Here is a 9,575-nt window from a genome sequence, read left to right as displayed (position 1 = left end):
TATGCCTGTTTTTCCTTTCTGCAATTCCATTTTGTTGTGGGGTATAACTGCATGAATATTGCTGCTTTATGCCATGCTCCTGCAAGAACTTTGCAAACTCATTTGAGAGGTACTCTCCCCCTCCATCTGACCTTAGGCATTTTATTTGCAGACCTGTTTCTTTTTCAGCCATAGCTTTAAGGGTTTTGAAATGCCCAAAAACTTCACTTTTCTTTTTCATAAAATACACCCAACTTTTATACTATAGTCATCAATAAAAGTGACAAAATAATGACAGCCTCGAATAGATGCAGCTTTAGTAGTCCACACATCAGAGTGGATTAATTCCAATGGCTTCTTACTCTCTTGAACATGTCTAGGAAATGGTTTCCTTGCCTGTTTTCCAAATTGACAGGCTTCACATACCTTATGCATTTCTGCAACCTTGAATTTAGGCAATCCTACAATAATATTTTGGGCTTGCATTGATTTAAGTCGTTGTACATTAACATGACCATTGAGCTGCATTTTCTTGGCTTGTGTATTTGTGCTATACATTTTTGACAAAGTATCCCATGCCTCCTTTGGCGTACTTGCATCCTGAATATGCACGATCATAGAGTCTGAAATACTGATAGACAGCCAATACATAACTTTTCTCGCTCTCTCATGCCATCCTTTAAATGCCTGCATTTTCTGTTGATTGGGAACATCAGGAAGAACTGGTTCTTCTTCATTTCTTGCAACAAATTCCCAATATCCTTTTCCCATAAGAAAATTCATCATTCTAAACTTCCATGCTTGGAAGTTGTTCTTGTCAAGCTTTTCAGTGACAATCTGTGAAAGAGAATCAGACACCATTACAGAACACTGCAAAAAATTCTATCACTGCAAAAAACACAACTTCAGCCTCACAAGGGTAAATCTGCAAAACTGGCAAAAGTGGTATTTGACCACATAGTCACTTCCTAGTGACGATTTTGCATCAACAGGCAACAAGGATGATTCTGTAACTCCCAATGTCTCTGCGCACAGGCATACGATGCAATTTCTATGGTAACTTTTCACCGACCTGGAGAACAGTGGTCGCACAACAAAAAACAGGGCCTTTTCCTGAGTGCATGCGAAAAACTTCCGCCTCCAAAACAGGCCCCAAAATGGCCTCGAATAAAAACAACAAGGCAACCATGGGCTAAAGCCCTCCCCTGCAGCATATATTGCCCTCTTGCTACACCGCAAAGGGCGTCTCAATCTGAGACAATGCACTCTTGCACTTTTCGGTTGTGCTACCTGTAGAGACTTGCTCAAAAAATGAAAGCAACACTAGTCCTCTTACCAGAACACCGTGAACTTGGTTTGCTTCCTTGAGCTCCTTACCACGAACCAAGCTCTGATACCATGACAAGATTGTGGGAGAGAAGAAAGGAGTCTCACTTGTAGCTTTCTCACTTACACAATGGGGGAATACACACAGAGGTGGAGGCTGAAAACAGTTTTCCTCTTCTTAGTTGTGTAAGCCAAAAAGAACTCAAGTACAGAGAAATAGAAGAACCCTATATATGGGTCTCAAACCAAACTCAACTAACTAAGGTGGCATACTAACGGAGCCACGAACTAGAGTAGATAAGGATAGCTGTCATCTAGCTATTATTCATGGGCGGTGTACCAACCACATCTGCAGCTAACAAGTCGGTGACATAAATGCACAACGGTCACCCTGGCATATCACGAGTGGAGCTCTATATCTCAACACTATCATGCACACTGGCACCTACATGTGCACTTGTGTACTACTCTGCACACTTGTGCCCACACCCTCATCCACATTAGGGCCATTGTTCATAAATCTTCCATCCAACCTCATACCTAGCACACTTGTGTGCACTTGCAAAGCACTTGAGTGCAGTGAGGCACACTAACAATGACATTGACACCAGCACGTACTCACATTGATATTGGCACATGCACATGCACACACACTACACTTGTGCACTTGTATCTACACCTTTAGACACTATAAACCTACTACACCTAAGCCTACATTAAGCCAATAATTGTGCACTTACATACACTTAAGCGTACTTGTGTGTGCTTGAGAGCACTTGAGTGCACTTGTACTTGGGAGTACTCGCACACACTTTTATACTTGTGTGCACTTACATGTACTTGTCTATACTTGAGTGCTCTTGCACTTGCACTCACATGTGCACCTATACTTGCAAATAGTCCACCATAGTGCATTGCTCTTAGAAGTGCACATCATGTTACACATAAACCACACCATACTAGCACATAGTCACACTAGTGCACAATGCATAACCTAGCATACTAAGCCCCTTTCCTAAGCACATCTTAGTACACCCTCCTTTCAACCTACATTTGCTTACCTTAGGGCACGATAGGAAACCCATTAACAACCATAGTGCAATACAACAATGCCCTACCCTTGTAAACATGCATACGTGCACATGCACTAGTTATTGGTTTACCACCCTTCCACACATAACCTCTCACACACACTACACCTAGCTTAGTGCACAAATCTTAAGTCACTTCGCTACCTTGCATTCATTGCGTTACTCTAGTGCACTATCATAGTGTACTAATGCACATCCCCGATGCAATTACCTTACCAGTGTGAATGTGCACTAGAGCTCCACCAACTTAAGGCCCATGTGCACTTACCCCTTGCATAGCTATTAATGTACATAGGCACATCACAACAATCATAAGAAGTCTCCTTCTCTCAAGTTCCTTGACTCTCATCCTATTCATTTGGGGGGGGGGGGGGGGGGAGGCTCATAGAGTATTAAGAACAAAGGAGGCATCTTGCCAAGTGCACTTGATAACCATCCTAGCACACTAGTTCATGCCTAGTCATACCACACTTGCACAACATCTTAGTGTACCACAACCCATGCGCACTAGCATACCTTGCACAACTTGCATCTACATAAGCTAGATCAAAGTATATTACATGTCATGCACATGTGCACACACATAGTACATATCAATTAGCGCTCACATGCATTAGCATGCCTCACCTTGCACCACCCTCATTCACCCATCCTAGCATATGTACACAATGAGCACCGCACTTAGACACTCTAACTCCCCTAGTGCACTACAACTTGCACTAGCACACATGCACTAGTGTACACCCACATTAGTACACCTTTCTCACACATAACATAGTGCACACGTGCACTAGTGCATCCCCACTCAGTCAACATTCCACCATCAACACACACACACACACACACACATTGAACAAAAAGGGTATTTGTCCCAATAAGAGCCCCACAAGAAAACACAACCTCAACTAGGCAAAATAGACTAAGAAAAGAAAAAGAAACCACATTCAACTTGAACCCAAAAAGTTCATTTTTCTTGAGAAGTTAAGGTGCTACAAATTAAGGAGTGTTCACACACATTGTTTAAGGAATAGTAAAAGCGTGTTTATGCACACTACAAAAGCACAAATCGAATTATAATTAAGAAAACCTTGCTTGTTGCTAAAGAATTAAACAATTATAAGAACCAAAAGGTAAGAACATGAACAAGGAGACTTAAGAAAACCAAGGACAAAAGATAAGGACTAGAACAACAAACCGATAGGAATACCTAGGACTAAAGTTTGCAATGTGGCTACATGTGCTTGCGGAGTAGACATGATCTTCCAATATCCACATCAAGTAGAGACATCAATCCTAGCAGATTTTTGGACGTTGAAAACACTCCTATTTGCAACCTTATCAGCTAACATTGAGAAATGTAACATAGGTTAATTCATGTCCTATGGCTATATGAAAAAGGAATTGAGGGTATGTAAAGTGTCCTAAAGCCAAAGTATTTATCCACTTTAAGAGATACTTAGTGTCTATGTATTATGAGAAGAGAAGAATAAAGATGAAGAAGATAGGTACATGGATTTGAAGAGCCATTGTAGCTCATATTTAAGGCATTAGCACTACTCAGTTTGAATGCATTCGAGAAGCCATTCAAGGCTGGAAATCATAAATAATAGCAAGGTTTCAATTTTCTTTGGGATACAAATTGAGATGTACGTTTATGTAGGATGCATGGGGCTATGTAAGATCATGGATTGCTTGAGCTTGGGGCCTGCTTATGCTTGGGAGCATAGGAGAAATTTTGAATTGAACATGAGGGGTTATATTAGACACCCCATTCTCTCCCTATCAATCCCTATGCCCACTGCCCACACTAGCAACACTTTGGATAGAGAGTGGAGGAGCAGTTAAGAAGGAGGAGCCACCAAAAAAATGGAAGAGACTACCACAGAGGGGAGGAAGAGTCACCATGAGCAAGGCTAAGGGAAATCTTATATTTAGCCTAGCTCTTGTAGAGGTAAGGGACTCACTCAAAATCTAAGCGCAAGGAAGAGATAATGGGGGATAGGGCCATCTAACAAGTTGTGGGTGAGTTGCACCATTGCATGTACCACATTTATTAAATTCAAGCTATGGTTATTTCCAACCTTTAAATCTTGGTTGAGTTTCGAATTTCTTCTTTTGTCTCCATGAGCACTCCATTATACATCCCCTCACAATAATGCACTAGCACGTGCACACACACTTTATACACTTTGTGCTTATGAAGTTGCATTTCCCTGTAATCACTTGAATCTTGCATACCCTCCATTGCACACCACTATGCATGCACAAATACTAGGTCCTCACACAAATGATTGCTAATCCCTCCTTCCTTTTCTCTCTTTGGCCAAATTCCCACCCTATTCACAAGAGAGGGCCAACGAGTAGGAGGAAGGAATAAGGCACCTCATAGTTCTAGTGTGTCATTCCACTACTTCAAATAAATCAACAAATGGACCCTACAATCAAGTGCACTACATGGACTTTTGTACACTCTTGTGCAGTCAATTTTACTTGCCAACGAGTAGGAGGAAGGAATAAGGCACCTCATAGTTCTAGTGTGTCATTCCACTACTTCAAATAAATCAACAAATGGACCCTACAATCAAGTGCACTACATGGACTTTTGTACACTCTTGTGCAGTCAATTTTACTTGAATCTTGCATACCCTCCATTGCACACCACCATGCATGCACAAATACTAGGTCCTCACACAAATGATTGCTAATCCCTCCTTCCTTTTCTCTCTTTGGCCAAATTCCCACCCTATTCACAAGAGAGGGCCAACGAGTAGGAGGAAGGAATAAGGCACCTCATAGTTCTAGTGTGTCATTCCACTACTTCAAATAAATCAACAAATGGACCCTACAATCAAGTGCACTACATGGACTTTTGTACACTCTTGTGCAGTCAATTTTACTTGTATGTGCTTGTGTGCACTCTAGTGCACATGGACTTGTATTGACGCACCCGCGTGTACTTGTGTGCACCCTTGTGCATCTAGACTTGCATTTTGCACTACACACATGCCCATAAGCACCTCTTACAAATTCATAATAACCTTTGCACATCAATGCACTCACCTTGCACTAGGATAAGGGGTGCAAGGAAAGATGGTGAGGCCTTGCATGTGCACTTCTTTCATCTAGCTATATGCAATTGTAAGTAGGCTTGTGTAGTTGTAGATACCCTAGTGCACTAGTGTATACTTGAGTACTCACACACTTGCATAAGTACATGCACACACACACTTGCATAGGCATAGGTATTGGCATATAGACTAGTGTGCACTAGAACCTTGCAGTTGCACTAAACCCACCCATTAATGCTTAGTACTCACCATTAACACCCCTATATAACATAGTGCATTAGGTTTACCCTAGTGCACTACACTAGTGCACATGCATTTGCACACAACCCATCATCCAAGCGAACTAACAATCCACTCTTGATCCTAGTGTACTTTCGTGCATTAAGTCCTCACATTGTAGCCTCTAGTGCACTACCTTAGTGTACATACACTTGTGTGAATCAATTTGTGGGAGCTTTCACTCAACCGCCAAGACCCACGGACCACTTATTGATTCAAGTGTTCCAAGCCGAGCACTAATGGCTACCTCTCACATAGCCGACGCGCAATGCATACCTTACGGGTGTAGTGAGCTTACCTTGATGCCGTTCGAGTTACCTCCTCTCCCGCGCACTCCGGTAGCTCCACGATCCAAGTGCAAGCTTCAAGCAAGCTCCATCCTCAAGCTCCACACTCCAAGCTCCATGTCCGCGAGCAAGACAAGAGAAGAGAAGAGAAGAGAAGAAGAGAGGAGAAGATGGAGAGCTTCTCCTCCTCGATCCCTCACCCTCACACACTCACTCCCTCACACTCTCACACTCCCTCTCTCAAGCACAAGCTCAAGCAAGCAAGAAGAAGGAGAAGAAGAAGAAGAAGAAGAGGAGGAGAGCTACTTTTGGCCACACACAAGAATGAGCTTCTCATTCACTTTTCAACTTTATATACAAAACCCTAAATCCCTTTTGGGCAGTCATCCCCTTTTTCCCTTTTTTACATGGCCGGCCATAGCCTAGGCCCTTTTTCCCATTGTCCTTCTCTCTTCCTAGCTTCCTTTCCACCACCCATCTACATTTACAAATTACACGGGTGAGAGCCCGGCGCTCTTTTACAAGATTTCAGGGTGCGCCTTTTTATTTTAAAATGCTCATTTCCCCTTTTTCCTTTGCCTTGGACTTTTAAGGTTGCCCTTGCGCTTTTGGCCTTTCCTCCTTTTCTTTCTTCAGTTGGGCTACCTTTTTTTCGCCTTTGCCCTACGTTTTTTTCACTTCTTTTTGCTTTCTTCGTGTTGGGGTTAACACATATTATATATGAATAAAGAATGGGCGGTCTATGTACATAGGAAGGCCCAATGGCCTTTTACCCCAACATGAGATACATAGGATGATCTTTCAAGAAGAGCCTCCTAGTATAGTATAGCTAGCTCTTGTTAGACAACTTGTTGTAGCTCTTGATGATGTAGTGACCCAAGTCCTTATATAAGATTGCGATGTTAGAGAGAGAGGACATGTCATATAGGACCCATAGCTAACTGTGAGACTCTCCACTAGAGCCTCACATCCTCTTGATTTTTTTGAGCCCTCTAACCTCCTTGCTTTCAGCTTCCATGGCTTCCTCTTCTTTCTCTCTCATATTCTTGTCTTTCTCTCTCTACTTTGGGTATTTCTCTATCCTCGAGTAGACTTTCTCTCCCCTATTTAGACTTTCTCTCTTCTCTTAGTCTCCTTCTGGTGTGCAAATCAGATGTTGGATGCATATGTAGCGAGCACCGAAAGGTCCCCAAGAACAAAGAACTCTACTTTAAGCTCAAAAAACAAGAAGATAGACTTGCACGACATGGAGCAAAAAGACAAATTGGGTACAATCTCTCCCATGCCTTGTGTGAGAGCTTCACAAGGCATGTATTTATAAATTTATTCATCTCAAAGCTCAAAAATAGCCCAAATTTTACAATAAGCATGCTTTAGCTTTTGTGTTTGCTTTTGTCCAAATAAAGAATAAAGCGGTTGGGTGGGCCAAAAGTTGGGTTGTGCCCAAATACAATGTCCAATAATGAAATATTTAAACCGTGCATCCATGTGCATACAAAATAATAAATATTTGTTAAGTGCTTCAATAAATAAGCACGCCTAAATAAATATTAGTGCCATGGTGAAAATTTCTAGTGAGTCCCTTACTATGAGGAGGCTAGGTAGCATAGAGGTGATAATCACTCTTAAGAGAGGGCCATATAGTTTGAGTATGATTCATTGTAAAAAAATTGTACGTGGGATTTGGTTCCTTTGTCTAATGGAAAACATGCATTGCCATGCAAGTGGGTGTAGAAGTTAAAGAGTATCCCTAGTCACCCTAAGCTAACATATAAGGCCATCTTGATTGCTAAGGATTTTAAAAAGGAGAAGGGAGTTGATATTGATAAGATATTCTCTCCTACGATCAAAATGACTACCCTATGCTTAGTATTGGTCTTCATTACATAGATGGATGTGGACTTATACCAAATGGATATGAAAATGACTTTCCTTTATGGGGACTTGCATGAGGACATCTATATGCAGCATCCTATGGGCTCTGAGGAAAAAGGTAGGGAACACCTAGTCTGCAAGTTGAGAAAGAATCTTTATAGACTTAAGCAGGCACCTAGGAAGTGGTATCATAAGTTTGATGCCTTTATCCATTCATAGGGTTACTCCCATAGTGTTATGGATCCATGTTTTTACATGAAGAAGACATGTGTTGGTAGCCTTATCATTTTGGTGCTATATGTTGATAACATGTTGACTGCTAGGAGTTCTCATAATAAGTTGGATGCTTTGAAGACTCAAGTCAAGGAGATTGTTGAGATGAAGAATATGGAATATAACTTTCACATACTTGGTATGTGCATTACGTGCAATCCCTCTAAAGGTATTCTCTACCTGTTGTCATAGAAGAAGTACATACATAAAGTCATTGAGTAGTTCCATATGCAATGTGGTAAGCCTATTAGATACCCATTACCTTCTCATATGAAGGCTAGTTAGGTAAATTGTCCCCACCTAGATCATGAGACAACTAAGATGGCCAAGTTCTTGTATGCATCCAATGTGGGCAACTTGATGTATGGCATGATAGCCACTAGATTTGACATAGCATTTGCAGTAGGAGTAGTGGCTCATTATATAGCAACACCTAGCAGGAGATATTGGGACATCATGAAGGATATCATGAGATACCTTCAGGACACTATAGATATGTGCATTTGTTATGGTGGCCATGATACTAGAGTCATGGGCTACATAGACTTTGATTATACAAGACATGTTAATACTAGAAAGTCCACCTCTAACTATGTCTTCATCTTTGCTAGAGGTGTTGGTTCTTGGATGTCCAAGATGTAGAAATGCATGGAATTGTCTACTACCAAGGTTGAGTATATTGTATCCGTTGAGGCTTGTAAGGAGGCTCTATGGTTAGGCTATCCTCGATATGAATATGACTTCTACATTGTATTCAAATTCTATAAGTGCCATTCAATTGGGTCTTCATGCAAAGACTAAGCACATTGAGGTTCGTTATCACTTCCTCAGAGAGGTGATTGAGGATAACCAAATAGAGCTTCTTAAGATCTTGATTAATGAGAATCTTATAGATTTGCTTAGAAAATATCTCCTAGTGGAATGTCATGCATTCCTTATAGCAAGATGATGGGCATAAGATGATATTATATGTACACATTGTATTATGTCACTTTTTCTTGTTTTCTCCACACTCAAGTACATTTGCCTTTAACTGGGAGATTGTTGGGGTTGAAGGCCACCTGTGCCTAGGTACCTATTTACTTATACTTACTACCTGCATAGTTGTACAATGTAGACGGTAGTTTCCCACACCAATATCACTTTATTTTTTATTCTTTACGTGACAATAGAATAAGGGAAGGCAAGTCACACATCGTGCCTATTAGAGTTCCCATAATATACTGTCATGCTCTCTCTTGCTTGAACCTCCATAGCTATTGCTTCTTTCTTGCTTCCACTCCTACTCCATCTTTGATTTCTCTCTTTTCCTTTTGACTTATATTCATCAATTGGACAATTAAATTGTCCCCATATCTCACTTTTGAGAATCTTTGATAAAAAGACCCTTAAGTGTA

The sequence above is a fragment of the Lygodium microphyllum genome, chromosome 10 (genome assembly GCF_053477565.2).
Source record: "Lygodium microphyllum isolate KBCC chromosome 10, Lygodium_microphyllum_v1.1.10, whole genome shotgun sequence".
Lineage (NCBI taxonomy): Eukaryota > Viridiplantae > Streptophyta > Polypodiopsida > Schizaeales > Lygodiaceae > Lygodium > Lygodium microphyllum.
This window is presented reverse-complemented; position numbering follows the sequence as displayed.